The sequence below is a fragment of the Sarcophilus harrisii genome, chromosome 2 (genome assembly GCF_902635505.1).
Source record: "Sarcophilus harrisii chromosome 2, mSarHar1.11, whole genome shotgun sequence".
In the NCBI taxonomy this organism is placed as follows: Eukaryota; Metazoa; Chordata; class Mammalia; order Dasyuromorphia; family Dasyuridae; genus Sarcophilus; species Sarcophilus harrisii.
In genome coordinates this window covers 198,597,535-198,614,300 of record NC_045427.1, presented here as the reverse complement: position 1 = coordinate 198,614,300, position 16,766 = coordinate 198,597,535, and positions in this window count along the sequence as shown.

The following is a 16,766-nucleotide window of genomic DNA, read 5'->3' as shown; positions in this document are numbered from 1 at the left end:
TTGATTTTAAAAATTATAAGGTCAGAAAGGACATTTTTAGTCCAACTTTTAACCTTAGGTATAAAGCTCCTGTACAGACTCCCTAACAAGTGGTCATCTAGTCTTTTTAAGAAAACATCCAGTAATTAGAACTCACTGCATTTTGCAAGGTAGTCTATTCTACTGTTGACCAACTCTAACTGCTAGAAAGTTCTTTTGTTGTATTAAGTCAAAAATCTGTTTCCTAGAAACTTCTCTATTTCCTAGGGTAGTTGATATATGTCCTTGGCATCCTTATTCCATTGTCCACTACAAATGTGTCAGATCTCCAGAGCTTAACTATCTTTATCTCAAGGGTACCCTTAAGGAGGGGAGTGGGCAAGTAAAGGATTTTAGTTTGTTCATTCTGCCATGATTTATTAAATTATTATTACTCTACACTAGAACAAGATTCCCTAATGCCATCAGCTCAAGCTCCTATCAGTATTCTCCATTCTCCTCCCTTTCCCCGAGATTGATCAATAAAGAATCAATCTAATCAACTAAAATGGTAAAGTAAGAACAGCTGGTACAAAACAGCCTTCCTGAATGTGGCATAAGCACATACAGAGACCAGGGAGAAGTGGGCTCAAACTTAGAGATCACGTATGGCCAAAAAAAAAAAAAAAAGGTAACTAATAGATTCTGGTTGTTGTCTCTCTCTTTTTTTTTTATTTGTGAGACTCTTTGAAGTTTACAAAGTCCTCCTCTTGTCAAGAAGATGGGAAGAGGAAGAAATTGAACTGAAGTTTCTTATTCTCTCTTCAAGGATGTACTTGAAGGTTTAAAAAAATTCTAAATTTTGAAATTGTTTCTGAATTCTTCTTCAGATCACTAGGTAATTTCCAAATGATCTTTGGGGAATGATCAAGTTTCCTTGCCATAAGATACCTGTATACTGCCAAAGGTTTAGGGAATTTGTTTTTGTTATTAGCACTTAGTTGAATTCCAGTGACTGATTGGTTGAGATATCATCTCACCTAGTTAAGGTGTAAAAGCTAAAATGAGATGAGATAGTTTCAACCCTGCCTTTATACTCTATCCCTAGTTTTAATTTTTACTAGCATCAGTAAATCTATTGATTTATGCTTGATAAAAATCAAATCCTGACTAGCTCTTTAGTGACTTTGGAAGGCTATTTTCATTTTTGAATGCATTTTTCAGTGCCTTGTACTAAAAAGTCTTGGGGAAATCTATGTGGCTTAGTTCACCATCAAAAATGACAATTTACATTCTTCCATACTTTCAAATATGACGTGGTATAACTTAACAAACTTGATTTGGACAAAGTCCTAATATAGATTACCACCTGTTTTGTGGCAAAAAATGGTCTTCACCAAACCCCTCCCCCCAAAACAATCAAGAAAGAAAAAAAATCAAAACTTCTCAGTGGAAAAGTCTAGTGCCTTACAGAATTTTCTGAGAACTGTGGGGCCCCATGGACTATCCCATCTACTTAAAAAGAACAAATCTTGATTAACCAATCAATACAAATGTAGAGTAATTTGGATTGGAGTTTGTTAGACTTGGTTCAAATCCTGCCTTAACTCTTAGTAAGTCGCTTAACTTCTCAGGGTCTTATTTTTCTCATCTGTATAATGAAGGGGTTAGACTTGATGACCTCTGAGTCCCTTCCAAATCTAGATTTATGATCCTTTGCTCCCTCCATAGGAAACCATCACCCCCTACTATGTGAGGCTAAAACAGGATTCCTTAGATTTACAGGATGACTGGCACAAAGGAGGAGCTTAATAAATCCTCATTGACTGATTGTTAGTGTTTATAAATCTTCCTTCTTACTCTGCGGAACATGGAATACTGATTTGTTCAATCTGATTATATTTAATAAACATTTATTTTAGTGCCTGTAATATGCATGTGAAGAGGCAGTATGGATGGCAGATGTGGAGCCAGACTCAGAGTCAGCTAGGCTTGACTTCTGGTCTTGCATCTGACTTATCCTTATGCAATTAGGTGACAAAGTGGATAGAGCACTGAGCTATAGAAGTCAAGAAGACCCGAGTTTTCATCTCGATTTAGGTACTCCCTAGCTATGTGACCTTGAACAACTCAATCTCTCTCTGTATCAATTTTATCAATTGTAAATGGGGATAATAATATCTACTTCCCAGAGTAGTTGTGAGGATCAAATGTGAAAATATTTATAAGGCACTTAGAAAAGTTCCTGACATATAGAAAATGCTGCTACTATTGTTGCTACTATTGCTGCTCCTGCTACTACTACTACTATTACTTCAACTACTACTATTGGCACTAGCAGTAGTTAGTCAATAAACATTTAGTAAAAATCTACTATGTGCCAGACTCTAGGCTAATTAACTGTATTGATATTATGTAACCTAGAAAAATCACTTAACTTCTGAGAAACACAGCAGAAAACAGCTGCTGACCAAGTAGAGTGCTTTGTATGTTAATACATCAAACACATGTGGTTCCATCAGTTGACACAGGTCACAACCCATCTATCACTTTCTAAGTCCAAGACAGCTGACTCCCATCAAAGAAGTTAAATAATAATGTACATAATAAGTTTCTGTGATGAGTTTTGACTCCAGATCTTGATTCCAAGTCCAACCACACTTCTTTTTAATGTAGTCTTTTTTCTCAGACAAAGGAAAAGTCCTTAATCTAAAAAAGGTCAAGGTCACCCACTGCCTCCTGGGCCATCTCCAGTCATGTCACTGGACTCCAGTGCCTATGGAAGAGACAGTAAGGCTGGTAACTTTGAAAAGCTCATTTAAATTCAGTTCATGAAGAAATCAAGATATCATTCTCCTGATATCATTTGTCTTCTTTAGGAATGAAAAACAAACAACAACAATAATGTTGAGTTTATATACTAGGTGTTAAGTATATTGATGAAATAAGAGGTTGGAACCAAAATGTAACAATAATTATAACAATAACCATGATCATATTCAGGTACTAATTGTTTTAAAATTCTATAATTCAATCTCTATAGAAAGTACCTCATACATTTTATTTATCTCCAGTGGCTCCATGTTTTCTCTTTTCCTTCTTTTCAATATGGCATTTTTCTACTCACTAAAATCTTAAGACTGGTTTTAATTCTATCCCAACACCCCCAAAATGATCTTTTTTCCCTTACTTTTTTATTATTTTTTTCTGGCCTGAGTAGGAATCCTTCACCCCCAACAATAAGCAAAAGCAGAAAGATGCATTCTTAAACCTTTCACCTTCTCTTCAGCTAGCATTTATGGCACACATAATTTATAAGTGCCTCAGGCAGGAAGAAAAACATAGCACATACTCTGAGAGTCATTGGAATCATTCCTTCAGTTTCCATACCTCCCGGCTCTGAAATGGAACTAATGAGTAAGTTCTTGCCACTTTCTTTTGCTGCTTATTTTTTAAAGAGAAGCAAAATAGCCAGAGGCATTGAAATGTGCTATGCTGAGACCCCATAACACTTACATTTTACCTTTATTAAAGATAAAATTTCTTGAAAGGTATTTGCATTAGCTTCTTGTGTTTTTGTATCTTCCCTAGAGTCTAGCACAGAGCAAAAGGAGTCCAATAAATAGTGGCTGAATGAACTAAAGTTTTGTGTAGCTCCTTATGATAGTAGTCCCTGTAAACTACTTCCTATTTAAGTAGCACAGTGCTTGTTACATAGTAGGTGCTTAATAAATATTTGTTGACTGTCTGACTCTTCTAACCAGAACTTTTACTAGTGTAACTGTAGCCTACTTCCCATTTGACAGATCTATTTACTGCTAAGCTCCTAGTTACATGAAAGAATACCAATATTGAGCTTCTATTTCTTTACTTTTTTTCCTGAGGCAATTGGGGTTAAGTGACTTGCCCAGGGGCACACAGCTAGGAAGTGTTAAGTGTCTAAGACCAAATTTGAACTCAGGTCCTCCTGACTTCAGGGCTGTACTCTATCCACTGCGCCATCCAGCTGCCCCCTCTATTTCTTTTCAATAATTTATTCAACATGCAGTAAGAATTCACTGAATTCTTGTGGTTCAGTGTTTAGACTTGGCATCAAAATCTGAGATAAAAACTCACTACAGAAACTTATCTTTTTATGTGCATTATTTAACTTTTCTGACTGAAAGCAGCTCTTTTGAACTTAGAAAGTGATAAGTAGATAACCTGTGTCAGTGAAGAACTGTTGTAACCACAGATACTTCATGTATTAAGATAAAAAGCACTATCCTAGGTCCTGAAGGATATATACAGATAAATAAAATCTGGTCCCAGCTCTCAGGTGATTATCCTGGGTCACTCTCTTTGATGGAACCCCAGAAAGTCATGTATTTTGAGAGTTAAAATCTTCTTCAAAACATCATTCAAACCCCATCTATCACTCCCATTAATATGTTTAATTTTATTTGTCAGACAGAGGGCACACTGCACAAAAAAATAACATTTAATCAATAAAATTACAATAGACCATCCCCTCAAAAATAAAAATCATCCTCATGAGTTCAGATTTAATCTCAGACATATTTATTAGTTTTGTGACCCTGGGTAAGTCACTTAACTCTGCCTCAATTTCCTCATATGTAAAATGATATGAAAGAGGACATGGCAACTAACAAGTATCTTTGCCAGGAAAATTCCAAATGGGAACAAGAAAAATAACAGAAATTTGATGACTATTTCTTTCTGACTATCCTCATACCTACCTTTCTAACTATTCCTTGTTAGTCTTTTTTCTGCTGGAACTTCATTAAAGTCATGCCTAGGAAAAGTGCGTATCTTAACAAGTCTCTTTCTGGGACCACTTCTTCCTCTCTATTATTTCACTTTCCATAGATTCAATGATCATTTCTGTGCTGATGACTTTGCAATCTATTTGCACAACTTTAACCTCTTGGCTGGTCTCCATTCTAATATCTCTAACTATTGGACATAGCAAACTGGATATTCTGTAAACATTTTAAACTCACTGTGTCCAAAACAGAAATGATTCATTATCTTTCTCCCCAAACCTTCTCCTCTTCCAATATTTCTATTTCTATTACAGGCACTACTAATCTCACAGTCACACAGGCTTGTAACCTAAATACCATCCTTGACTTCTTTCTATCTCTCATTCCCTATATAAAATTTGTTGTCAAAGTCTTATCTTTGTAATATAACTTGTTTATGCCTCCTTCTTCCTCCTGATACTGCAACCACCTTACTTCAGGTCTTAAACTCCTCATGCCTGACCTATTGCAATAACCACTTTCCAAAAGTCTCTCCCTATTCCAGTCTATCCTCCACTCAGCTGTTAAAGTGGTCTTCCTAAAGTACAAATCTGACCATATCTCACCTCTGTAATCAGTTACTCCAGTGATCCCCATCACTTCCAAGATTAAATACAAAATCTCTGTTTAGTGTTCAAAGTTCCTTCCTACCTTTCCAATCTTCTTATACCTTATCCCACACGTGCTCCTTCCATGTATTCGCGCACTGGCTTCTTCCTGTTCCTCCAATAATGGTCTACCTTCGGATTCTGGGTATTTCTACTGGCTGCCCCCTATGCCTGAAATGGTCTCTCTCTTTCTCTATCTGTATATCCCTGGCACTTTAACAGAGTGCCTGGTATATAGTAGGTACTTAACTAATATTAATTGAATAACTAGCTGATCATTATCACCATTATGTTCCTTTGGTTTATGCAAATCACAAAGGATGGACTTGTTGGAGAAATTGGAAAAGATTGGCAAACTTTGGCCTCTATACCACCAGTAACAAATTACATCTTATTCTTTCTTTGTTTTTTATGCTTATAAAGTAGCAGAAGATTTAACACATGTGTATAAATAACCACAGTTCAAAGCAGAATATGATAAATGCATGAATAAGATATAATCAAAGTGTTCTGAGAGTTCCAGGGCATGAAAGTCATTTCTGAGCTTAGGAAGTAGTAAATTCTTTACATAAGAAGAGGCATTTGATCTGAATCAAAGAATAAGAAGGAAGTCAACAGACAGATAGAAGTCATTTGCTGATTAGTTAGGTGTAAATTCAGCCTCTTTAATAGTCACCAAAACAGAACCCTGAACTAAAATATTAGGAAACCTCTCACTCACCTCTTTCTCCCTCTTCTTGCTGATATTGTTTGCTGATAGACTTTTGGTGGATTTAAGGGATAATACCATTGAAAAGTTTCGAAAGAGAAACACCAATGTAATTTTTTATTCACTGTGGATTAGTTAAGACTATTCTTGTTATATTTTAATGCAGGTACCATATAATTAAAAAGAAAATCTGTGTTATCTAAATAGAAAACATAGTGTTTTCCATTGACCTATAAGCAGTCATAAATTGAGTAAAGTAACCAAGCTCTGTCCCTGGACTTTGATATTAGAGGGTGTAAAAATGATCCAGCAATAAAGACATTTTATTAACCAATTTCTGCTCTTACTCAACTGAATTTATCTTAACTATTTTTGTATTATTTTCACATCATGAATTACAAACTTGAAGGCAAACTTCTCTAGAGTATTCCATTCTGCTTACTTTTGTTAACTGGGAGAATGAACCCCAAAACCTGAAATAATTTTTGAAAGAAATATATTTGATCATTTAGTAGAGATCCAGAAGGTGTGGTTCCCTACTGAGTCTTTATGATATTTACATTAAATTAATTCAGACAAGGGATAAAGATTTGTCTGATTGGTCACACATAGCAAGTAGTCTCTAGAGAAGAATTATTAGATTTAAATCTATCTAATTTGGGGAATCCAAAACACAAGTTTTGTCTAGACTCAAAATAAAATCTGAGTGGATCCAAAACAAGCACTGGGTGGAATCTAAACATTCTTTATAGCCACCTGGTTTCCCTGGAGGTCTCTGGATTTATAGTAAGCTTTTGGGTTACACAAAACTTCATCACACAAAGTTAGGTTCAAACAATAATATAATCACAAGTATTTTTTCATACCCCCTGATGCCAAAATAGCTATTTACAACTCTTCTTAGAGGCAATTAAGAGTAGATCTCCAAGGTAGAGTAGGAGAAAAATAGTTTGAGGTCCAACCAAGAAGCAAAGATGTTAAGAATGGTCCTCTGGCATTGGAAGTGTGATCTGCCCTTATCTTTGTGCTAGTCATGTGTATGCCCTTCCATGTGATTCCTGTGTGTCCATCCTTCCCTTTAATGGTATGAATAGTTGTGGTATACTATGCCCTAGGTTTGTGGGAGGGAATATTCTACTGCTATTTAAAAAAAAAACTATACTATTTCATTATTTACCTTAAATTAATTGCAATTTCTGGTTAACGAGTAAAAAATAAACATACTGGAGAGGGTTTGGAGCTAAAGTTTTGAGTGAATAGAGGTCCACAAAATACCTTGAACCTGAGTTACCTTTTCTGGTACTGAGGTTCATGTGTGAGAGTTGGTGCCCTAGAAAATATAAATAAATGAATGAATAAAGAAACAGAGGGTCAGAGAATTTAAATGATCGCACAGCTAGCAAGTGTTAGAGGGAGAATCTGAACTCAGGTTATTTTGATCCTGAATTCTGCAGTCTTAAACACGATGTCATGCTGAACCACCAACTGAAAATTTTTTTGATATAATAGTGCAACCCTAAGAAGCTGTGTTCTCTTGATAGTTTTCCTTGGGCTGAGAGTCACTGTATCTGTCCCTCTGTGCTGTGCCTTTATGGGTCATGGGCACCTTTTGTAGGTTGGCAAATCCCACAGACCTCTTCTCAGAAAAAATTTTAAATGCATAAAATAAAATACGTAAGATCACAAAGGAAATCAATTAAAGTGAAAGAGTTATCAAACTAGATTTTAAAACAAATTCACAGACCGCTATTAAGAATCCCTATCCTAGAGAAAGTATTATGCATTGGACCATACTGTAACCTTTGGAAGTCTTAGGTACAGAATACAGCAAAAGATTGGTATATCCTGACTCTGGGCCAATCAAGCTTAGTAACAGCTGTCCCTTTGAAACTTATCTATTCACTTAGATGTATATATGACAGAGGCCCTGGGACACTGATAGTTTAACACATACAAATCTTTATTAATTTCCTACTTAAACTGAAAAGCCCACCCAAGCTAGTGGAGAGATACTATATGGAATGTATTGCAAGTAAGGAAGAGATCTTTTTATGGGTTATTTATTGTGCCATGGTCACTGAGGCAGCTAGTTAGAGCTAGGGCCAAGAGTCAGGAATATCTAAGTTAAAATCTGACCTCAGTCACTTCCTAGAAGTGCAAACTTGGACAAACCTCTGTTTGCCTCAGTTTCCTTATCTGTAAAATCCTTTATCTTTTAGGGTTGTTGTCAGGATCAAGTGATATAATATTTGTAAAGTGTTTAGCACAGCTTCTGATGCATTTTATAAATGCTTATTTCCTTCCCTCCTTTCCCTCCCCCTTCCCAGCCTATGACTATCACTTTTGTCCAGTTCTGCTAGATGACCAGGCACAGTCCTGGAGAGGGGCCATCTCGAGGAACCACATTCTAATCTTATTAAAAATGCTTGACAGAACTATTCTTCAGACTTGTTTGGCTTTTTAAAATGGCGATTTTATAGAAATAACTCTGTATCAATTGCTGTTCCCTTAGAGATAGGAATCTGGGGGCTCTTGCAAGAACATTATTGGAAGGGGGAAAGTGATCCTTCTTGCTTCAGTAAGCCACATTTCTTCCCTGCTTCCCATCTGTCCTCAGGACTAGGCCCCAGCCAAAACATTCTCGTTCAAGCTCTCACCTCACCAGAACTCTGGGAAGGCGAAGGCATTCTTTTGTTCTCCATGAATGAAACAAGATACCTTTCATTCTCTCCAGCCTGTGCCCCTTCCTGGTATTGCTGCTTTCATTTAAAGAATGTACCAGTTGCATTCCTGAGAACAAGAAACCAAATGTTGTCAGGGCCTATTGGTGATACTAAAAAATCCCTTACAGAAGTAAAGAAGAGAAAGGCTAGGGAAGAGTTTATTGGTGTGATTGGAATAAGTGGAGTAGAATTGGTTAGATCAAGAAACTGCTAATAAAATGCAATACCTTTGATCTTGAGATCACTAATTTATTTAGGGGGTTTCCTATAAAACCACCCAGACATTCCCTCCAAATATGCATCTGGAATCCTGCCAGATGCACTGAAAGGTTTCAAAGCCCCCCCTCCTTTATGCAGGTGGTCTTTGAATTATCACTGCCAATGGGCTATGAGAAGATTTCATAGAAATCATCATTGTTGGAGTAAGAGCTAAAATTCTATGGGAGTACGCTGACTTCTTCCTGAACATATTTGAAACATGTTTCACCCTAAGAAAATAAACTAGTTACATTATGAGAAAAAGAACTTTCATCCCAATTTTGGGTAAAATCACAAAGGGTCTTTTATACAAAGGTTTACCAAATTAGATCAGAGGGGTGCCTTAAGCATAGTTATCTAGATTTCAGCAATGTTTCAACAGATCATGTCATTCTTTGAATAAAATGAAGACTTCAGCTAGTGTATTTAAGTAGATTTGGAATCTGTTAAATCACTTAAACAAATGGCCTGTAGGTTCCTTTCATCTTGGGAGATATTTAGTGAAGTTATCCCAGGAATCTGTCTTTGCCTTTGTGCCGTTCAGGTGGCACAGTGGACAGAACACTGGACTTGGAATTAGGAAGACTCATTTTCATCAGTTCAAATCTGACCTCAGACATTTACTAGCTGTGTGATCCTGAAAAAGTCATTTAACCTTATGTGTGTGTATACACACATACATACATACATAAATATATATATATATATATATAGAGAGAGAGAGAGAGAGAGAGAAACATATACACAGTTATATATTATGTATATAACATAAATCAGGTATGAAATAGGTTGTTTATTCCCACATAGAAAATAGAATGGCTAAACAGTAGTCATAGAATGATTAGAACAAAATCCAGTAATGGATCACTAATAGTACAATTCAAGTCTCATTGGACCACAAATACTTTTGTTGAAAGTTTGCTACTTAGCCAAACATATTTCTTTTCCACTGAACAAAGTCCAGTTAAATACCAAGTATAATATTTCAAATAGTCTGGCTTTCTTTTTAATGGAAGTCACCTTTTATTTTAATGCTAATCTTCTTCTAATACTGTTAAACCTTTTAATGCTCTGATAGCCATTGTTACATCTCCCCAATGTACACTTTTTCTAGGAATTTTAGGACTTTTTGATACTTCTAGAAGCCTTTGAAATTCACAATGATAAATGGTGAAGTCACCATCATCCCGTTCATTCCTTATTTTTGGAATAAAGGGATCTCTTTTCTTGTTCAATATATTAATCCTTTCCCAATAGAAAATAGTGGGTCCTCACTTTCACAATAGAAAAGGCAATAATGTAAACAGAGTTACTTTTTATTAAAAGGTTGATTTCTCATCCTTTATTTCCTCAAGAAAAGCGTTTTTGTCCTTGACCTATCACCTGCCTTTCTAAGGGACTTATCCCAAGAGCCTAAAAAAGGCTTTAAAGAAAAACAGTCTTTCTTGATATTTAATTTTATTAAAACCAAAGTTTTTAATATGCTTTCCCAGAGGCAAAGGCAGTTGGTGATCTTGGTACAAACCAGGCAAGTCTCCAACTCATAATGGAGGGAGGAGGAGCAGTCCACAGTACCATTATGCCAAAATAGAGCAGAGACTCCTCTACCCCTGACTAAAATCATATCTCAACTTCTGGAATGTGGAAGCCAAGAGGACTGCTTCGTGGATGTCATCTCTACATTCTAATCTATGTGGTAATCCATAGCATTAGGGGTTTTCTGGCTCAGCAATGAATCAGGGGGACAGAAAGAACCCAGAAATGAATCATACATATCCAGAAGAAACAGAGGGTAACGGTACATGTTTAGTTTCTATGAAGCCCCTTGGGGTCAGGCACAGAACATCTGTGCTACCCGTCTTGCCCTGATTGAACATTTGCTTTCCTCAGAAAATTAGCTGGGATACATTTTAATTTGGTCAGATTCGCAATACAGAACAATTTTCTGTGGAGCCTTAATTCAAATACCTTCACCAGACGTTTGTACTAAAAAAAATTTTGAAAAGCCCATGTGGCACAAATCTTATAAGGAGAAATCACAATCAACTCTCCAAATTCAGAATTGTGCAATTTTAACAAAGAGCATTTTACAGATGTTTTTATTTGCTTTACTTAAAAGGAGCTTGCCACAACTCACAGATATAGAGCTAAAAATTGCCCAGAAAATCCAAACTGCAATAAACAAAGCTAGGAAAAGTGGGAAAAATAGAGAAAAGGAAAATTAAGCTTCCTTTCTCTGAGAAAGAAACTCTAATCCCATTCTAGCTTCCCAAACACATTGATGTCTCTCCCTATGGATTAGGGTTGGAGTCAACTGGAAGCAACTCAGTTATTCTTCAGATGAAAAACCACACTGCTTTGCCTGGAAAATTCCTTGGAGACTCTGCAGTCGGTTGCAAAATCAGCAGTGGCACACTTGGCATCTGGTACTAACAGTACAGAATCAAATACACCTCAGGACATACATAACAAGGATGATTAACTCGGCATCCCAGGGTATTACTTTACATCACCCCACATGGCAAAAACCCATCAACCACCTCATCAATGGACATAAGTATAATACAAAGCCTCTTGGCAGGTTGCTTCAGTTACTACAAGTCAAAATTACAAGCAGAACATTGCGTAACAAACTTGAGCAATTACAGAAAGTCTATAAAATAATAAGATAAGCAAACTACTAAAAAGTTATGTGTACAGAATTAACAGAAAAACTAGACAAAGTTAAACTAACGTAGCTACAATATAAGCATAAAATGAATATAAAGCAAATGAACCTAATCAGAAAATAAGATTAGAGCATACTTAAGGATGTGGTAATTAACACACCTATTGATATGAGCAATGTATAATAGATATTAGCATATAAACAAACCAGCAGAGGTTATCTCAAAAAAAACTGCTCTAGCTTGTAAAGAGAACTCACTGGAAAATGCTGTCCTGGTACATCATAGAAAAATGCAAAAATTTTCTTCAATGGATACCTTCAAATAAGGGCATCCAAGAAGAGTCCTAAGTGAAGAAGATCTCTAAAAGGTCCTTACAAAATCAAAGGTGAAGTCTACAAGCATTTATTATGCATCTATTCTGTGCTAGGTACTATGCTAAGCATGGCAGGTATAAAGAAAAGCAAAAGACAATTCCTGTTCTTGAAGAACTCACAATCTAATGGGAGATATAGCATGCAAATATATGCAAACAATATATACAGGATAAATTGGAGATAAACACAGAGGGAAGTCACAAAGATTAAATGAAATTTGGAGAGGTGTCTAGTAGAAGATGAAGTTTTTTAGCTGGAAGCTGAAAAAAGCTAAGGGAACCAGGAAGCAAAGATGAAAGAGAGAAGATTCCAACCATGGGGAAGAACCAGTGAAAATGCCCAAAGTATGAAGATGAAATAGCTTATATGAGGAACAGCAGGGTACAGCAAGGAAGCCAGTATCTCTGGACCTTTTCCTTTTCATCTATAATGCACTGTTAATTTATATATAAATACAAACACACACATACATAAAATTATTTTTGTCCTCCAATCACTCTTCCCCAAATTACTCTTCTCACTCTATAGAAGCTCTTAAGACAATGGTGAGTAGTTGAATAGTGCCTATTATTCTAGCTGTGGTTCTGGCACAATTCCAAAGATTCTTTAGAAGTATGGTATTTTTTTTTTTTGCCATGAATTCTCTTGATTACGTCTTCTTTTTTTCCTTCAGATAAAATGCTTACATTTTCTTGTCATTGTGAGGCAGCATGGATTAGTAGATTGGACCCTGAACTTGGAGGGAGGAATATATGGGGCCAAATCCTACTTCAGATATTTACTAGCTGTGTCACCCTAAATAAATCACTAACTTTCCTATAACTCATTTAACTGTACCTGTACCTTAATTCTCTCATTTTCAAAAGGAATAGGATAAGTCAAAGAAGAAACAAAATTACCAATTTTTGCAGATGATATGATGATGATTTACTTAGAGAACACAAGTCAAGTAAAGAATTAATGTCCAGCAAAGTTGTAAGATTTAAAATAAATCTACATAATTCATCAGTATTTCTGCATATTACAAAAAAAAAACCCTTGCAAGATATAGAAAGAAAAATTACAATGCAAGAACTCCAGTATATTTAAAACACTAGTGTCTACCTATTAAGACACACACAGGAACTGTATGCATACAATTACAAAGCATGTTACAGAATTATAGACATGCTTAAATAACTGAAAGAATACTAATTGCTAATAGGAAGGCCAAACTAATATTATAAAAATGACAATTAATTTACTTATTCAGTCATATCAATAAAACTACCAAAAGAATTACTTATAGAATTAGAAAAAATGAAATTCATATGGAACGAAAAATCAAGAATTTTGAAGGAAATTGTGAAAAAATGGGAAAGATGGAGCCTAGATGGAACAGATATCAAACTTTGCTACAAAGCAGTAATCATTTAAATGATTTGATACTGGTTAAAAAATAGAGATTGATCACTGGAACAGATCAGATACATATATAAGTACAAAAGAAAATGAACAAACTAGCCTCATACTTAATAAATCCAAAGACCCTAGATATGGAAGTAAGAATTAATTATCTGATGAAATTTTTTAGGAAAAATGGAAAGTAGTCTGGTGGATACTAGGTATAGAACTACATTTCATTGTAAATACTAAGATAAGTTCAAAATAGATCTATAAAGAGTAAAATTATAAACAAAATAGGAGACCAAGGAAGAAATTACATTTCCAGTCTAATACAAAATAAATTGATGTACAAAGGATCACATAAGATGGACAATTTTAACTTTGTAAAATTAAATTTTTGTATGTACAAAACCAATACGCTTAAAATTAGAAGGGAAGTTTATATTGCTGTTTGTCAGACACTTTGTGATCCCATTTGAAATTTTCTTGGCAGAGAAACTACTGAAGTCTGCTATTTCTCCAGTTCATTACAGGTGAGGAACTAAGGAAGAAGGTTAAGTGATTTGCCCAGGATCACATGGCTGATATCTGAAGCTGGATTTGAACCCAAGTCCTCCTGACACCAAGGCCAGCTTAGCTGCTCAGAAGACAAGTAATTCCTTCTGGAGAAGGGGCGGAGAGGGGAAACACAAAAACCTTTGCAGTGAATTTCTCTGCTAAGATGTATAAGATCCAAGATATATAAAGACTGATATAAATTTTAAGAACAAGTGAAAATTTCCAATTTTGACAAATGGTTAAAAATATGAATAAGGAAGAAACCTAAGCCATAGAGGAAAAATGTTCCAAATCAGGATTAATTAGAAAACTGCAAATTAAAGCAATTCTGAATTTCCATCCTTTGCCCATCTGATTGGCAAAGCTGACAAAAAAGGAAAATGATAAATGGAGCAGTTTCAGGAAAACAGGCACAATGACATACTCCTGGTAGATCTGCAAATTGATCTAGCCATTCTGGAAAAGCAATTTGGAACTATGACCAACAAGTTACTAAACTGTGAAATCCTTTGATCCAGTAATATTTGGCCTATAGCCCATAGTGACTAAAAAGAATTGGGGGAGGGAGAAGAGGGAGGTAAAGAAAGAAAGGACCCACATGTACAAAAGTATTTATGGTCAAGAACTAGAAATGGTGGGGGTGCCTGTCAATTGAGGAATGGATGAACAAATTATAGTATTTGAGTATGGTATGTTATATGAATAGACGGAATACTATTGTGCTATAAGAAATGAAGAGGGGAATGGTTTCATTGCAACCTCAGAAGACTTATGTGAATGCAGAAGAAAGTGAGGAAAAACCAGGAATAGTTTCCATAATAATATAATAACTATAAAGATAAACAGCTTTGAAAGACTTTAGGATTCTGACTAATCAACTGACCAACTGCAATTTAAGAAGAATCATGAACCATTTCTTGATAGAGAAGTGATGGAATCAGTGAAGACTAAGTTATATTCTAGTGGGGGAGAGGGAGAGACACATGGTCAATGAATTTGTTTTGCTTGCCTACAAAGGTTTGTAATATGGGGTTTATTTTTCTTTCTTTTTTTTCCAGTGGTAGAGAGGCAAGAGGGAAAGAAAATAGATTTTTGTTTATTGAAAAAATATTTTTTTCAAAAAGAAAAAAAATGAAAAGGGTAAACTTAGTAGCCTCCAATGTCTCTTCTAGCTATAAATCCATGATCCCAGGAAAGTGAGTCTGACATTAAGATTCATGTTTTTAAATTTTCCAAATGCTGTAGTTCAGTTTATTAAATCATATTTGTTTTTTGTTGAAAAAATATTTTGAAAAAATGAGTATTTTTCACTGTGATCTTTTTCTTCTTTATGCCTACTAAAAGTATTTTTTTTTCTTTTTCATCAGTTTTGAAATTTGAATCTGATGAACACTAGTTTAAGTTCATTGTGCCTCCATAATCTGACCAAACTATTCTTTCTCTCTATTTCATTGCCTCCAATCGAGTAATAAATAACCCCCCAAAAGGTCTTTTCACCTCCACTCTCTCCCGATTCCAATCCATCTTTCATATACCTGTCTGGATGTTTAATTTACACAAATCAAACATATCACTCACAAATCTTGTGTGACCTTATTTCTTAAAGATTAAAGTTCTAACTTCTTTGGCATTCAAGGCTCTCCACATTTTGGTGCCTTTCCAGACTTTATACCACCTACAACTATGTAGTCAGTACTTCACTCAAGTATTGACTGACTCCATTCCCTCATTCGCCATATTCATTTCTCCTGAAATATCTTCCTCAGAGACTCAGTGAATTCTTTTCTGATTCTCCTAACTACCATGACCTCTCATACCTAGGACTTTTAAAAGCTTACTACCACTCTATTATGGCTCTCATGTTATATTGTTTAATGCCTTTCTGCATAGGTATGGATCATCCCCCATTAAACTTAAGCTCCATGAGGCCGGAGAACATAGCTCGTTTAAACTTGAAGTTTAAACTATGCTAGCCTACTGATCTGAAGGGTATGTGGAGTGTTCAGGAAGAGGAGTATCTCTGCTTAAGAGGGCTTGCAAAGCCTTTTTTCAGAGTTGTTCATCCATCTTTGAGGTCCACCTTTCATCCAACCCTCACCTGTGGCACCAAGAAGCTGTACCATGCTCAGCAGACATACCTAGTAAACCATCTCAGTAGATGGGCTACACCAGGTTCAACCTACAGGCGTCAAACCTAGTGGAAACTTCTGGTGGAATGGATGAATGAGGACAATTTGTTCCAATGTCTGGGAAGGTTTCTGAAGCAGGCACTGTGGAACACTTAGAGGCTGATCAAACATGGAAATCATCCACTGCATCCTAGGCCATCTCTACTTATCTTGATTTTTGTCTTATCATTGGACTTTGATGACTCTGGAAGAGAAATTAAGACTGATGACCTTGTGCAACTCTGACTCTGACTCACTTAAATCCATTCCACGACCAAGACATGAGCCCATAATGTTATCTGTCCTCTTCTTTGAAACAAAGGATAAACAATAACTGTACACAGTGGGAACACCATTCCATGGTGTGATCTCCCTTTATCACTTTATTTTTTATGCAAAAATATGAAATACAACTGAGATGAATATCTATATAATGGGACAGAAACCAGTGTCATATTCAAGGACCACTGGAGACTGGGATTATGCCTGGAAAAGATATATTTATTCATAAGTGACTGTTTCCAAATCTTCAAACCATTAAGCATTTTAT